The sequence below is a fragment of the Bubalus kerabau genome, chromosome 5, assembly GCF_029407905.1.
Source record: "Bubalus kerabau isolate K-KA32 ecotype Philippines breed swamp buffalo chromosome 5, PCC_UOA_SB_1v2, whole genome shotgun sequence".
Classification (NCBI taxonomy): Eukaryota; Metazoa; Chordata; class Mammalia; order Artiodactyla; family Bovidae; genus Bubalus; species Bubalus kerabau.
This window is the reverse complement of record NC_073628.1, coordinates 43,734,426-43,751,209: the sequence shown is the minus strand read 5'-3', so window position 1 is coordinate 43,751,209 and position 16,784 is coordinate 43,734,426. Positions and strand designations below refer to the sequence as shown.

At 45.2% G+C, this 16,784-nt stretch overlaps 1 long non-coding RNA gene across 2 annotated transcripts in view; it reads left to right on the top strand.

Moving 5' to 3' along the window:
* LOC129653832 (uncharacterized) overlaps positions 1-16,784 on the top strand; it is a 48,542-nt gene that overhangs the window by 12,653 nt on the left and 19,105 nt on the right. The window contains exon 3 of one of the 2 annotated variants that reach the window (XR_008715227.1): positions 13,294-13,379. This is a non-coding gene — a long non-coding RNA (uncharacterized LOC129653832). Of the gene's footprint in view, positions 1-13,293; positions 14,086-16,784 lie in introns of those variants that run through there. The other variant, XR_008715226.1, reaches the window with a different exon arrangement.

Here is a 16,784-nt window from a genome sequence, read left to right as displayed (position 1 = left end):
TGCCTGAGAGCTGACATCCACCTCTCCCGCTGTGCCCACTCCCCACACTGAGCTAGTCTGAGTAACTGAAGGACTTGTCAAAGGACACTTAACCACAGCTAGTTATTAACAGAGATGGGCTGAAAGCATCATTTCCATTTCCTCTGAATTCCTTAAAATGTTCCTTCCCAGGGATCAGGACCAGGTGCAATCCCCACCAGGAGTTACAAGGTCTTTCTAAGACACATCGGAGCATGGCATCAATAGTCATTAAAAATAATGAGACCATAACTGCTAAAAGACATGACTTCATCCTGGCGACAAATGTTTCCCAAGTGCAAAGCTGCCATCTGTTCAGCAGTATGGGGAAAGATAAAACTTCCTTCTGAAGCAGTGCAGTTGGATCCTCTGGGTACAGAGCTCCTGGTGGGTACCGTGCCATCAGCATGAAGCTGCCATCTAGCTTCATGGCCAGTGTCGGAGCCTGAGGATAGAATTCCTGTGACCTAGACATAAACGCCACCAGGGCTCAGAGATGGTGCTCTCCTTTACATCTCAGAGGGAAAAGAACGTGGTTTGGAAGCAAGGGAGCCATCTCTCAGCAACCTCTCAGGACTGGCCCACAGTCTGTCTGAAACAGCAAAACATCTGTTTCCTCCGTGTAGCTCCACTGAACCTAAGCTGCCTTCCCTACACACAGGCTGCTTCTCGGTGTTTTATGACATGTGAACTCAAAGGACCATTTCTTTTACCCCGTGACAAGCTTCTCAAAGGGTGAAGTGCTTGAATCTATAGAGATTCTCCCAGGTGTTGAAATACGGAAAACACAAAGTGCCCCTGATCCACTGCAAGACGACGCAGGGATTACTCCTCGTGGAGTGCCCTCCACACGCTGGAGGAAAGCAAGGAAAAGCATGTGTCTTTTTTTCCCCCTTAGAATATAGTCTAGTCTCTCAAAATTCTCCTTGGCTCCTATTAATCTTCAAGGTCCTGTTCAAATGTCATCTCCTCTGTGGAGCCTTCCAGGATTTTCTTGGGCAGGATTAACCACACTTTCTATAGCAGCCTCAGTCTTTCTAGTGGCTTCAGTCTTTTCTATGTTTTGTGTAACAGTTAGTTGTTACACTGAAAATGTCCTTTCCACTGCCATCTCCATTCCTAGTACAGTGGACTGCGAGCTCCTCAAAGACAGAGACCATGAAGCAGAGTGCCCAGTAAATATCATGTGGAGAATTAAATTTGATTCCTGGTTCAGGATTTTTGTTTGTTTTTTTTTGTTTGTTTACAGTGAGTGTCCAGGATCTTTGACCTTTTTTAGGTGCTTCTATAAAGTTGTGTTCCAAGTCCTTTGCAGGGAAGATGTCTTGAACACTCTTACCTGTTCCCTCATATTTGGCTCCGGATGCAGCGAAACCTTCCTTCTGGAACAGCCCCAGATGTTTGGGCAGCACTTTCATGTTTCTGTTTTTTTGTTTTTCCTGTTTTTCTTCCACTCTGCTTTGTTTCCCATCTTTGCTGGTGGTTTCCAATTTGCCGCTTACTTGTCGTTCACTGCCAATGCGGGCTTGTTTTGTACTCTGCTTGCACAACGCAGTCTCCACCTGCTGTATACCTTCCTCCAGATCTTGCATTTGGATATAGTCTCTAGATGGCTGTTTGAAAGAAGGCAGTGCTAAGTCGCTTTAGTCGGGTCAGGCCCTTTGTAACCCCAAGGACTGTAGTCTTCCAGGCTCCTCTGTCCCTGGGATACTTCAGGCAAGAACACTAGAGTGGGTGGCCTTGCCTTCCTCCAGGGGATCTTCCTGACCCAGGGATTGAACCCCCATCTCTTATGTCTCCTGCATTGGCAGGTGAGTTCTTTACCACTAGCACCACCTGGGAAGCCCCCAAAAGGGCAGGATAGCCTAATAAGGATAAGCACAGATTTTTTTTAGGAAAAATAACAATGTTTTATTTATCTTTGTTAGAGTCCATAAATTATCCCCAACTTCAATTCACAAAATTAATTTCTGTCCTTGAGTTAGAACTTGGGAATTTTAAATGAGATTTTTCATAAAAAAATACAAGAACAACCATTTTTATGTCATCTATTGTTTTTGATAACTGACTTAAAAATGATTTTAGAACAGTACCCATAAGAACATTAAACACAGGCATTATAATTAATCCAAAGCTGGTCCAGGAAATAAACCCTGTACAAGGAACAGATTGTGCAAATGATCGCATTCTACTAAGAGGCCAGATAGATAGTAACATGTGAGTTTAACCACCAAGGCACTGAAGGAAAAGCATATTGTCAGTAATAACCAGAAAAAAGTCATAAAAGTTTATAGCTACTGAAAGCAACTCAGTTTGATGAACATAAGTTGAGTGAAAGACCAAGTATCCTATTTTTTAAAGGACATTGTGTAAGGATTTGTTAAGAGAAGTGAGACTTAGTCACTCAGGGGCCAGACTTGTTTCTGAGGCAGGCAGGGTTGTTGTGTGACCTACCTCTCACTGGCTTAGTCACTCTGAGACTTCATTGACTCGTGGGGAAAATGGGAAAAATAAGGAAGCTTGAATGAGCAGAGTTTTGAAGACAGTCATACCTGGATTTGAAATACATCTTTAATTTTAATTTTAATCTTGGTTGAGTAATTTAACCTCTCTGAAGTTCAATGTCTTCATCTGTAAAGTGCAGGGTAGGGACAGTATCTACATTTTTGGGGTGGTTAATAATAATCTCATTGTTTTAAAGGAATGGATAAAGAAGATGTGGCATATACACAATGGACTATCACTCAGCGATATAAGAGAATGAAGCTGGGTCATTTGTAGAGATATGGATGGACCTAGAGGCTGTCATACAGAGTGAAATAAGTCAGAAAGAGAAAAACTAATTAGTGCATATATGTGGAATCTAGTGGAGGAGGCGATGGCACCCCACTCCAGTACTCTTGCCTGGAAAATCCTATGGATGGAGGAGCCTGGTAGGCTGCAGTCCATGGGGTCGAAAAAAGTTGGACACAACTGAATGACTTCACTTTCACTTTTCACTTTCATGCATTGGAGAAGGAAATGGCAACCCACTCCAGGGTTCTTGCCTAGAGAATCACAGGGACAGGGGAGCCTGGTGGGCTGCCGTCTATGGGGTCACACAGAGTTGGACATGACTGAAGTGACTTAGCAGCAGCAGCAGCAGTAGCAGTGGAATCTAGAAAATGGTATCAGTTCAGTCGCTCAGTCGTGTCCGACTCTTTGTGACCCCATGAATTGCAGCATGCCAGCCCTCCCTGTCCATCACCAACTCCCAGAGATCACTCAAACTCACATCCATTGAGTCGGTGATGCCATCCAGACATCTCATCCTCTGTCGTCCCCTTCTCCTCCTGCCCCCAATCCCTCCCAGCATCAGAGTCTTTTCCAATGAGTCAACTCTTCGCATGAGGTAGCCAAAGTACTGGAGTTTCAGCTTCAGCATCATTCCTTCCAAAGAAATCCCAGGGCTGATCTCCTTCAGAAAGGACTGGTTGGGTCTCCTTGCAGTCCAAGGGACTCTCAAGAGTCTTCTCCAACACCACAGTTCAAAAGCATCAATTCTTTGGCGCTCAGCCTTCTTCACAGTCCAACTCTCACATGCATACATGACCACTGGAAAAACCATAGCCTTGACTAGACGGACCTTTGTTGGCAAAGTAACGTCTCTGCTTTTGAATATGCTATCTAGGTTGGTCATGATCTTAATTCCAAAGCAGAAATACAGACACAGATGTAGAGATCAAACATATGGATACCAAGGAGGAAAGGTGGTGGGATGAACTGGGAGATTGAAATCGACACATGTATACTATTGAAACTATGTATAAAATAAATAACTAGTGAAAACCTACTGTATAGCTCAGGGGACTCTACTCAATGCTCTGTGGTGATCTAAATGGGAAGGAAATCCAAAAAAAGAAGGGAGATATATATATATATATATATATCTCCCCTCTTTTTGTATTAATTTTTTGAAATAATCTCTTTTGGATTACTAGTTGTTATTGGAGTGTAGTTGGTCTGCAGTGCTGTGTTAGTTCGCTTTGCTGCACAGGAGAAACTAAGACAACGTCGTAGGCCAACTATACTCCAATGACAATTGGTAATTTCATGGTTTGAATGCCTACTCTCTGTCAGGGGGCGCGGTCAAAGCTCTTTTTGTGGACTCTTCCGTTTAATCCTTACAAGAGGACGTTGCAGGTCAGGTTCTTTGAGAGGAGGTTCTGAGATGAGGATGCGCAGGCAGGAAGGTGGGGACTGACACTTGTGGAGAAGCGAGACTCAAGCAGGTCTGGACAGACGGAGAAACTGGGCTGCAGTACAGTCTTACAGGCTCCAGCCGCTCTTGCAGGATGCTCTGAAGCTGGGAGGCCCTGCAGAGTTGTCTTGAAATATCGGGAGGGAGCTGGGGTCTCCTGCGTTGACCCTTTATTGGGAGGAGTTTATCCCCTCTCCAAAGGGTGTATGACTCTTTGCAGCTGAGGGCTGTGTTTGGAAAGTTGTCACTGTGAGATGACACCCTCAACCGCATCCATTACACAGACTGATGATACAAACGCTTAGCACAACGCTGTCAAAGAGTAAGTACTCAATAAATGTGGGCAGATATCGTCATCAGCATCATCCACCAGATATCCCATACCCGTCATCCTGCCAAAAATAATACATTGCTCTGCTTGTAGAGGAGCCAATGGGCTCATTTTCTGAACACTTCCCCCAAACAATCTACCTCTTAGCAGCAAGATAGAGCTAAAGTATATGCCAATGAAAAAGATTCTTTTTAAAATTGAATCATAGTGGATTTATAATGCTGTGTTAGTTTGAGATGTACAGCACAGTGAATATACATAAAATTCTTTTCAGGTTCTTTTTCCATATAGGTTAATAGAAAATATTGAGAAGAGTTCCCTGTGCTATACAGTAGGTCCTTGTTGCTTATTTTATATATAGTAGTGTACATGTGTTAATCCCAAATTCCTAATTTATACCTCCACCCACTTTGGTAACCATAAGCTTGTTTTCTATGTCCATGAGTCTGCTTGTTTTGTAAATAAATTCGTTTGTGTTATTTTTTTTAATTTCACATATATGTGATATCTTATAGTAGTTGTCTTTCTCTGTCTGCCTAAGATCCTCTGGAGAAGGGATAGGCTATCCACTCCAGTATTCTTGGGCTTCCCTGGTGGTTCAGCTGGTCAAGACTCTGCAATGTGGGAGACCTGGGTTTGATCCCTGGGTTGGGAAGATCCCCTGGAGAAGGCAAAGGCTACCCACTCCAGTATTCTGGCCTGCAGAATTCCACAGACTGTATAGTCTATGGGGTCACAAAGAGTCAAACGTGATTGAGCGACTTTCACGTTCACTTTCTCTTTCTGCCTAAGTTTATATGATGATCTTCTCTAGGTTCTTCTGTGTTGTTGCAACTGGCAATATTTCATTCTTTTTTGTGGCTGAGTAATATTCCATGGTGTCTGCATACCACATCTTCTCTATCCATTCATCTGTTGAGGGACAGGTTGCTTCATATCCTGGTTATTGTAAATAGTCCTGCTGCAAACATCTGGGTGCAGGTATCTTTTCCCATTACAGTTTTTGTCTTTCCTGCTTTATGCCCAGAAGTGGGATTGCTGCATCATATGGTAGTTCTATTTTTACTTTTTTAAGGAACTTCCATTCTGTTTTCCATAATGGTGGAAAGCATTCTTATGTATTAGTCGGGGTTCTCCAAGGAAACAGACCCAATAAGCGATATGTATCTCTTATTGTATGTGTATATATACATATAAAGAGAGAAATTTATTTTGAGGAATTTTGTCTCATATGATCATGGAGGCTGATGAGTCCAAACTCTGCATGGTGGGCCAGCAGACTGAGACCTGGGTAAGAGTCAGTGTCTTGGTCCAAGTCCGAAGGCTGTCTTCTGCTGCAGTCCTTGTTCAGGAGGGGTCTGTGTTATTCTCCTAAGGCCTTCAGCTGATAGGATTAGGCCCATTCACATTATGGAGGACAAGCTACTTTACTCAAAGTCCAGATTTAAATATTAATCACATAGAAAAAACACTCATATACAAAAAAAAACAGTCCAGAGGACGAAGACCAATTATCTGGGGACCATGGCCCAGCCAAGTTGACACATAAAATGAACCATCACAGGAAATGAATAGCAGATTTCACCCCTAATTTGTAGAATAAGAATCAGAACTAGACTCAGAGGGTTTCACAGTGTTTGTAACAGAATTCCGTGACGGTGCCAGAACAGGTTTCAGGTCTCCGTGCATTCTTTCTCTATTTGTCTGTCAAGTACTTGAGATGAAGTAGTTAAGTCGGTAACATTCTTGAGTTACCGATGGCGAAAGAAATTTAATGCTGTTATATAGTATATGGTAGGGTACTGAATAATGGAAATTTGACCACTGATTTGGGCCAAATCAGTTTGGCCCGGTTTGGGCCAAATTTTATTCTAGCATTGGAAATACAGAGCTAAATTAAATATGTGCCCTGTCTTCAAGAAATGATCTTCTAATCAGAACACAAACATCATAATGAGCACAATACTATAAAGTATTTGCTTTACTGGAAATGTAGATACAGTGCAGTGTGAGCATGGGAGAAGCACTTAAGTTTGTTGAAAACTCATACAGTATTGTAAGACAAAACACCTTTTTATCTTTTCTTGAAAAATAACTTAGAGAAGGCGTACTTCCCAATTTCAAAACAAGACAAGGCTACAGTAATCAGGACAGTATGGTATTGACACAAAGACAGATGTAGATCAGTGGAACAGAACTGCGAGTCCAGAGATAAACCTTTATGGTAAACTGATTTTGGACAATGATGCCAAGGTAATTTAATGGCAGGAAAATAGACTTTTCCACAAATGGTGGTGGGACAACTAGATATCCACATGAAAATAATGAAATTGAACATTTTGCCCGATCTCACACCGTATACAAAAATTAATTCAAGATGGATCAAAGATCTAAATGTAAGAGTTGTATACTATAAAGGTCTTAGATGAAAACAGAGGTTTAAATCCTTATGCTCTTAGATCAGGCGATGTTGTTTTAGATATGACACCAAAATGCATGCAGAAAAAATAAACAGATAAAATGGACTTCATCAAGATTAAAAACTTTTGCGTTTCAAAGGACAGCATCAAGAAAGTAAAAAGACAAGCAACAGAATGGAAGAAAAGATTTGTAAATCACATATGAAATTTAAATCCATACCCCAAATCCAGAATATGTGAAGAACTCTTAGAACTCAACAACATAAAGGCAAATGACGTATTTTAAAAATGGGCAAAGGATTTGAGTAAACATTTGTCCTAAGATATGCAAATAGCAAGCACATGAAAAGATGCTCAGCATTAGTCATTAGAGGTGTTTGTAGGGTCTTTTTTTTTTTTTTGCAGTTCCTCATGTAAGTAACATCACCTTCCCCCTTTGCACTCCAATTTTCCAGCAATTTTGTCATCAAAAACTGCATATTTAGACTCTTGTTGAAATACATAGAGTATTTTTTCTTAACTAAACCCTGAAAACAACATGATTAAGGATACAGTGGTCATGTATGGATGTGAGAGTTGGACTATAAAGAAAGCTGAGCACCGAAGAATTGATGCTTTTGAACTGTGGTGTTGGAGAAGATGCTTGAGAGTCCCTTGGACTGCAAGGAGATCCAACCAGTCCATCCTAAAGGAGATCAGTCCTGAATATTCATTGGAAGGACTGATGCTGAAGCTGAAACTCCAGTACTTTGGCCACCTCATGAGAAGAGCTGACTCATTTGAAAAGACCCTGATGCTGGGAAAGATTGAAGGCGGGAGGAGAAGAGGACGACAGAGGATGAGATGGTTGGATGGCATTACCGACTCAATGGACACGAGTTTGAGTAAACTCCTGGAGTTGGTGATGGACAGGGAGGCGTGGTGTGCTGCAGTCCATGGGGTCACAAAGAGTCGGACACGACTGAGCGACTGGACTGAACTGAACTGAACTTAAGGATACAGTAGCCTGAGCAGAAATATGTTCATAAAGTACCTGCGTTTAAAATGAATCCAGAGCCTTAGCACAGGTAAAGAATTAGAACTTTTTGAGATGAGTAGGTGGAAGGGAATCGGAAGCACTGAAGCCGTGTAAGGAGGGAAAGGGGCACATCCTGGATCCCAGCAGAATGAGGACCTTCTCCTTCCTTAGCCCCTGGCTAAGGCTTCCTGCAGCACTGTGCTGGGAATCAGGGAGAAGGCAGAGATTCTGTCCTTGACCTCATGGAGCTCACAGCACTGTGGAGGAGACACTTGAACCCCGATAGCAGAGGAAAATGGATAAGGTTACGATCGGGGAGTGAATGAAGTACCGGGAGAGCTAGATACCTATACTGCATGCCATCTTGAACCAACCCACGGGGGACCATCTTGGCTTGGCTGCAGTGGGCACAGTGAGCCCAGAGTACCACGAGGTGCCTTGATCATTGAGGTGGGAAAGCGATTGTTTGGCCAAGGCTCAACTATGCAGGCAGGGCAGAGAGATTATACCACTCCTTCCCACGGAGGCTCTTGGGTGATAAGCACTTGTTCAAAACCACATGCCCTCTGGGAATTCTTCCGTTAACTAGCCCTGTGGGTTTTCTTCTAATTGATACCCTTGGAAACTGGGCTTTTAATTATTACTAGATCCTTTCATGTTGCCCACGGGTTGCCTTGCCTTGAAGCTGCCTTGTTTTCATTTCATCAGAATGTGTACTCTTACAGACCACTGCCTTTCACACACTAACACGCAGAGGAGTCATCTGGGGGTCTTGTTAAACTGTCAATGCTAATTAAGTAGGGTTGGGATGAGGCCTGAGAGTCCGCTTTTCTAAGAAGCTCCCAGGTGATACCAGTTCTGATGGTCCATGGGTGACACATTGCTTGCAAGGCAAGACCAATCTTTGATATTTTAACATTTACAAAGCACTTTAATACCTACCCTCTTAAGTAATATTCAAAATAACCCTGTGACGTAGGAAGGGGGTGGTTGTTATTATGATTCCCACTGTAACAGATGTTCACCGAGCACATGCTGGCTAGCCGGAGGAAGCTGCTGACACAAAGCTCCTTACCTGGGACTCAGTTTCCGATTGTCTGGTTCCTTCTGCCCAGAGCTGGCACCCCCTTAACCAGCTATGGTAGCTGGTGACAGGAAATTTGTGTCCCCTGAAATTTCTAATGTGATGCTCAGTGCATGGCAAGCATTTGATGCTGCTTTAATCCACAATTCATCTTAAGACCCCAGGAGCCACTATGCTGGAGAAGGCAATGGCAACCCACTCCAGTACTCTTGCCTGGAAAATCCCATGGACGGAGGAGCCTGGTGGGCTGCAGTCCATGGGGTCGCGAAGAGTCGGGCACGACTGAGCGACTTCACTTTCACTTATCACTTTCATGCATTGGAGGAGGAAATGGCAACCCACTCCAGTGTTCTTGCCTGGAGAATCCCAGGGACAGAGGAGCCTGGTAGGAGGCCGTCTATGGGGTCACGCAGAGTCGGACACGACTGAAGCGACTTAGCAGCAGCAGCAGCGGCCACTATGCAGTGTTCTGGCTGCTTTATTTCCCAGGTACTATCATAACCCTCATACGAACTCAGAGTTACAATCTGCAATGCAGTTTCTCAGGGAAGAAACAGAGACTGGGAAGTCGAGTGTCTTGCCCAGGAGAGAAGTGGAAAAGAAGGAATTTAAAACCATGTCTGCTTTCTAAAGGAGCCCATAGCATTTCATTTTATTTTTAGTTATGAAGCTGTGCACACATCACCCAGTGAAGAAATGCTTCTCCATCAACTCTCTATGACTGATATCTGGGCTGTCAAAAATCTTTAGACACTTGATCATGAGAATGAGAGTTGATCTGCCCAAGACCTTTGACGATGAGAAGAGCTGTTCTTATTCTCCTGCTGCACAGCCTCACAGCTGTTGCAGCCTCTATCCATAGCTGTACAGCAAATGACAGAGAATAATTGATGGAGCTGGAGGTCTCTGTCTACAGAGAAAACACTCTTGTTCTGGTGTCTCCACTGTGTCATGCAGTTGCTTACATTTTTAATCAAAGATCTAGTCAAGGAAGAATGCAGGAAGAGTCTTGCTGGGCTCCCAAGGAAGATCTGAATGGATATTCGGAAAAGAATGTTATGCCTCTGACTCAATAAGTACTTGAGATTTTACTTTGTGAATAAGCCAAAGTTCCTTACAGAGGAAGGTCTGAAGGTGGGTTTTTAAAAAGGACATTCTCAGCTTGGTCAGCTCATGAGTGTGGCCTGTGAAAAACATGACTGTAAATTCTTTCACATCAAAAGCTGAGGTCAAGGTCCTTTCTCCTTGTATCTGGGTGGCTGTGACTGCTTTGACAGGTAGAATGCAGCAGCAGCTGAGGCTGTATGAATTCTGAGGCTAAGTTACAAAAAACCATGCAGCTTCTGCCTTATTTACCTCAACAATCATGCTCGGAACCCAAAGAATCAGCTAAAAACCCCAGCTGCCCTGAGGCAGCCGTGTTGTAAGAATTCAAGCCACGTGTGAAGACATGTGAAGGCTTACAGCTCCAGCTGAGCCCAGACTTCAGGACACCCCATCCTGGGTACCAAACCCATGAGTGGAGAAGCCTCAGGACGACTCAGTCCTTCATCCAAATGTGCATCCTTTGCTATCTGCATCCCAGATGAGGCCTCAGACCTTATGGGGCAGGGATAAGCTATGCCCCTAAAGTCTATCCTAACTCACCACCCGTGGAATTCACCAGCATAATAACACGGTTTCTGTATTATACCACAGAGTTGGGAGTAGTTTGTTGTACGTGAGTTGATAACTGCATCAGTCAGTCAGGACTCTCTGGGTTGCAGACAATAAAAGCACAACTCAAACTAGTGTTGGAGAAAGAGAATCTGCTGGAAGGGTCCTAGAGTGTTGCGGCAGCCATGAACATGTGGCTCAAAGATCCCTTGTGGGAGTGTGATTGACCCATGGTCTCAGCGGCTGCACACTGAGATCCGTCACTGTGTTCTCACTGAGCCCAGGTCCTCACAAGCTTAGGGGAGCCAGATTTAGCAGATACAAGTACAGGATGCCTGTGTAATATTTGGGACATACTAAAAATTGGGCTTCCCAGGTGGTTCAGGGGTAAAGAATCCATCTGTCAATGCAGGAGACACAGGTTTGATCCCTGGGTTGGGAAGATTCCCTGGTAGAGGAAATGAAACCCACTCCAGTATTCTTGCCTGGAAAATCCCACTGACAGAAGAGCCTGGTGGGCTGCAGGCCATGAGGTCGCAAAAGAGTCAGATGTGACTGAGTGACTGAGCATGCACAAATAATTCATTGTTTATCTGAAATTCAGATTTAACTGGGTGTCCCATAACTGTGTGGTGACCGGATGTGACAGGATTCTGTGATGGGCTGTTTCTGGGAGACACGAGACCCCTCTGATGGGTTACTCTGGTGCAAGTACTCTCCATCAGACTTGCTGAACACTGCAGCCCAAGACTATCCCAGCCAGCTTCTCCCCCGACCCCGCCCCATTCTCCTCTTCACAAAGTTTGGACCTGCATCTCGGCCTGACCAGAAGGCCTTCCAGCACCCTCTGTCTCCCTCCACGTTTTCCCTCATAGGCATTTTTCCCTAATCAAGGCCTTGCCCTTCTAATCTCATCTCAGAACTTACTTTGCAGGGAACCTTGAATAACACAGGAAACCCACATGAATGAAAGAAGCAATTGGGGAAAAACTGTTCTCCACAAGAGATGGTTGGACAGACGATATCATAGGTGAATGTCCACGTTAGCCCCGGATCTACTGTGTAATGTTAGCCAAACTTACTGGGGAACATAAAAACCCAGAGTTAACTAATGGTTGATTGAATCGATGGAATCAGGTGAATTGAATTTCCACGATGTACTGTGAAGAATCTGTGGTAGAGACTTTAAATGTGTTATTTCTTTATCATCTTCACAAAAGACACTAGGAAGTAGTAGTCATTATTCCTTTCTTACAGATAAGGAACTGAAGTTCAGAATATCATTATATTAATTAATAATAATTATTAATATCTTTAAAGTATTCAGTTCAGTTCAGTTCAGTCGCTCAGTCACGTCCGACTCTTTGTGACCCCATGAACCACAGCACGCCAGGCCTCCCTGTCCATCACCAACTCCCGGAGTCCACCCAAACCCATGTCCATTGAGTCGGTGATGCCACCAACCATCTCATTCTCTGTCATCCCCTTCTCCTCCTGCCCCCAATCTTTCCCAGCATCAGGGTCTTTTCTCAAATGAGTCAGCTCTTTGTATCAGGCGGCCAAAGTATTGGAGTTTCAGCTTTAGCATCAGCCCTTCCAATGAACACCCAGGACTGATCTCCTTTAGGGTGGACTGGTTGGATCTCCTTGCAGTCCAAGGGACTGTCAAGAGTCTTCTCCAACACCACAGTTCAAAAGCATCAATTCTTCTGCACTCAGCTTTCTTTATAGTCCAACTCTCACATCCATACATGACTACTGGAAAAACCACAGCCTTGACTTTAAATTATTAAGAAATGAAAAATTCTATAAATATTAATATTCTCAATATTAAGAATAAATACTCAAGGTCATTCATTTAGAAAACAGCTGGAAGCTAAGGTTGAAAACCAGATCGCGATTTCCCCAGGCCTTTCCACTGCTTAGTTTGCATTCAGTATTAAGTGGAGCCAGTAAAAGGGATAATTGTATTGCCACTTTTACAGCATATTGCTTTGGCAGGGTATGTGCATAATGCCAGTTTATATTTTCTTGTGTGAAAATTTTTTTATTTGATTAAAAAATTTTAAGAATATTTGAATGAACCTACAATGTGCTCTGCCACTGTCCATAAGAGAGACAAACGTAAATAAAACTGGTCTCAGCGCTCAGAGGAGTCGAACAGTCTTAAACGAGAGTAAAACAGTGGGCGTGAAGTACAGACATGTTTATCAATAACAAGTGAGAGAATGTTCGAGTCAGGAGGCTGCTACATGTGGGATGGACATCAAACTCTCCATTGTTCCTGCAGGACCACTTGATTTTCCAGAACCTTAAACAACTCAGAAAAATGATACTTATATTTGGAAGATATTTCCTGTTTTTTTACACATGGCCCAGGAACATTACACATTATTTTCCGTTCTCTGAACATCATTTAAACATTTGCAAAAGAAAGAACAAAAATAACACACCATATAGGATTTACTCTATTACTTTGCTCAATGCTTTGCATAATTATCACATTATCACATTTAATCTCCACAGGGGTCTGGCTGGCCAGAGGAAGCCCAAACAGGAAACAGAAGTCTTGCCAAGTAGAGGAAACAGATATCGGCGTTCAGGCTCCTGAGGTGACTGGGATTTGGGGGGCAGGGTCCTGGAGACGAGGACACTGGAGAAAAGGAGTTTCAGAAACATGCAGAGAGACTCTCGGGTCTTTGCCTGAATATCACTTTGCTAACGTGTGCAGGGTGACTCAGGAAGGCCTGGCAGAGAAGAGTACCCCAGGGACTGAGAGCCGGGCAGCGACTCCCGAGGGCACACAGTGCTTGGACATGTGGGCTTTCAACCCTTCCGAGAGACGTGATGTCATGAAAACCCAGGGAATTCATTTGAGACATCAAAAGGCCATGTTTTCGGAATAAGGATCAAATTCTGGAGTGAGGGAAACCCTAGACGGATTCTAACAAAATGCAAAACCACGTCTCAACCAAATCAAGACGGTCCGGGAGTAACTTAACTGCCTGCTGGCATAAAACTGCACACTCTTTAAAGAAAAATAATATAATCTAGACTGTCTACCATTTAGCAGCTAGGTGAGTGTCCACCGTAGCCCCTAATCTACTGTGCAATGTCAGCCAAACTTTTCTAGTCTTCAGTCCAACGATGATTGTCAGGGTCCCTTCAGTTCCAGTTTCTAAAATTAAAGATATGATCACAGCTTTCTTTCCTTGGGACTAATTAATTAACTACGCCACTCCTTAGGCAACAGGTTTCAGAATCTGGACACAGAGAAAGGAACTTGATTCCTGTAAACACTTTCACCCTTTACCTATTAACACGCAACTATACTATTGGCGACTCTCTAAGAAACAGGTGGGATAATTTGGGAAAGCATTTTAGCTCTGGTGCTTTTTTCTCCTCCTTTGTGGGAAAAAAAAAAAACAAACCAAATCCATCAAGGCGGGGTTAAAGGCGTGTCCGCAGGACTTGGATGCTCTGGCCGTCCTAGCCTGCCCTCTGCTGGTGAGATGGAGTCATAACATGCTCCGTGGAAACTAGGGTGGGGACCAAGGAGTTGCTTTTGAATTTCGCACTTCGCATATTTTTAAATCCCCTGATACTCCTCCCCTGGAGCTCCTATAGTCTTTCTTAGGGCCTCACCATATGTACACGGATATGGATACATACACGTATATGTGGGCTTATATATACGTATATATATGTCGCAAAGAGCAGGACACGAATGAAGTGGTAGCACACACACACACGTGTACATATTGATATGTGTATATGCATTGATATATACGAATATATATACATATGTATAGAGGCAGAAAGAGGGGAGTGAAGGAGAGGGGGAGAGGAAGGCGGAGATGGGAAGAGAGGAGAAAGAGAAAAGGAGGGGAGAGGGAAGCAAAGAACCAGAGGAGACAGAGAGGTGGAGGGGAGGGAGAGAGAGAGAGAGGGCAAGGAGAGTCAGGGGAGAGAAGTAAGGAGAAAGCAAAGGACCTGAGTTTTATAGAGCCTGGGTGTTGGCTCCTCTCTTTCTGTTTACTTTTTTAAACTTTATTTATTTGCGCACGTCCTTTCTTTGGCTGTGCGGCGTGTCCGTTGCCGTCGTGGTGGCTCCTCTTGCTGTGGCCCATGGGCCCTCGGGAGCGTGGGCTTCAGCAGTTGTGATGCTCAGGCTTAGCTGTTCCGCAGCACGTGGGCTCTTCCTTGGCCAGGGATTGAACCCACTAGCGAATGCTAGTGCCTGCATTAGCCGGCAGATTTTTAACCACCAGACCACCAGGGAAACCACTGCTTCTCTTGTTTTTTGGACAAGCTGTAGTGGATGGAAAAGAGGGACTCCAGGCCTAGGCGGGGCCATTCCCTTTTGGGTCGCTGATTTTTCGTCCCTTCTGTCAGCATTGGAGAGGGAAGCGTAGGGCCACAGTCAGAGGACTGGGGTTCTGTCCCTGTCCTGCTGCTAAAAACCAAGTGATCTTCAATAAGCCAGTCAACCTCTGTGAGCACCACTGACTCACTAATTCAGGTTCAATACTATGTTCTGAACCCCGAGTGAGGCCCTGAGGGAATATAAAGAAAGGGATGTGGTCCTGGTCTTCAAGTGGCCCATTATCCCGTGACCGGTCAGGGAGATGCTGAGCAAACCCCTGCCTTGGAGACAAATGCAGTTCATCTGTGAGCCCCGTGACGGCGTGGGCGTCGGGAGGCAGACACGCCTCCGCTTCTCGGGGTGGCTGGCGGTCGCCAGGCCAGCTGTGCGACCTTGACGTTACCTCTCAGAGCCGCTCTCCTCCTCCCGCGTCCCCTACGCGTCAGGCCTTTCCTCCAGCTGTCCTCAGAGAGATGCCCGCTCCTCTGTCAGCGCTCACCACGGTGGACTTCAGAGGCCTCTCTCTCTGGGGTGTGGGCAGTGTGAGGCCAGGGCCGCCGTGGTCTTTATCCCCTGCTCCTGATGCAGTGTGGAGCACTTAGTAGGTGCTCAGTTAGTGTTTGATGAAGGACTGAACATAACGGCTGAGCTGGGAGGCAGGGAAGGGCCTCACCGGATGCCCTGGGTTACCGCTGCTGCTCTCAGAAGCAGGAGGCGTCTCTGGTCCCATCATGGCCCTTGGGTTCCCTGCAGTGAGAGCTGCCATTGATTGAATGTTCCCACCTTCCAGGCAAGGTTCTGTGAAATCTGACACTATTTCTTCACCTACTTTTCTCCTCACAGGAGTCATTTGCCAAAGCTGACACTTAGGTCTGTTTTGCACTCCAGGTGAGTTTCAGAGCAATTTTAGAAACTTGCCCAAAGTCAGGTGAGGGAGCCAGACTCCACCCTGGGGTCCCGACTCCACAGTGCTTTGCCTGCGTCAGTGCTGTCTACGTCCGGGCTCCCCGGGCGAGCTGGATCCGGAGAACACAGATGTGCAGACAGCCAGGACTCCCTGTAGCCAGGGCGCCCGGGGGCACTCCCCGCCCTGGTGTCAGGGGGGACTGAGAAGCCACCTTGCGGTGTCTGGGGCCACAGTGAGACTAATGAGCTGCTGAGTGGCCGCGCCTGGCCTGGCTGCAGGCTCACTTTCCCCCTGGCATCGGTCAGTGATGCGGTGACCGTCCTCCCGTGACCCGGCCATGTCTACAACCGGCTCTCTGTCTTTAACCGCTGCGTGTGGATCCGTGCCCACACATCCAAACCTGTGGTTGGCACATCCCGCGTGGAACGGAAGCCATGTGGATGAGAAGTGCCGTGTTCTTTCATTCTCATTCTAGAAAGCTACCCAGATCCCACAGTTAACTGGGGAACTGGCAGGTCTTCTACTGTATTCAGCCCGCAGGGTGGCCCAGCTTTTTCTGCCCAATTCATGATCCCACGAGGGGCTTCTCTGGTGGCTCTGGTGGTAAGAATCTGCCTGCAATGCAGGAGAGTAAGGTTTGATCCCTGGGTCGGGAAGATCCCCTGGAGAAGGGAATGGCAACCCAGTCCAGTTTTCTTGCCTGAAGAATCTCATGGACAGAGGAGCCTGGCGGGCTACAGTCCA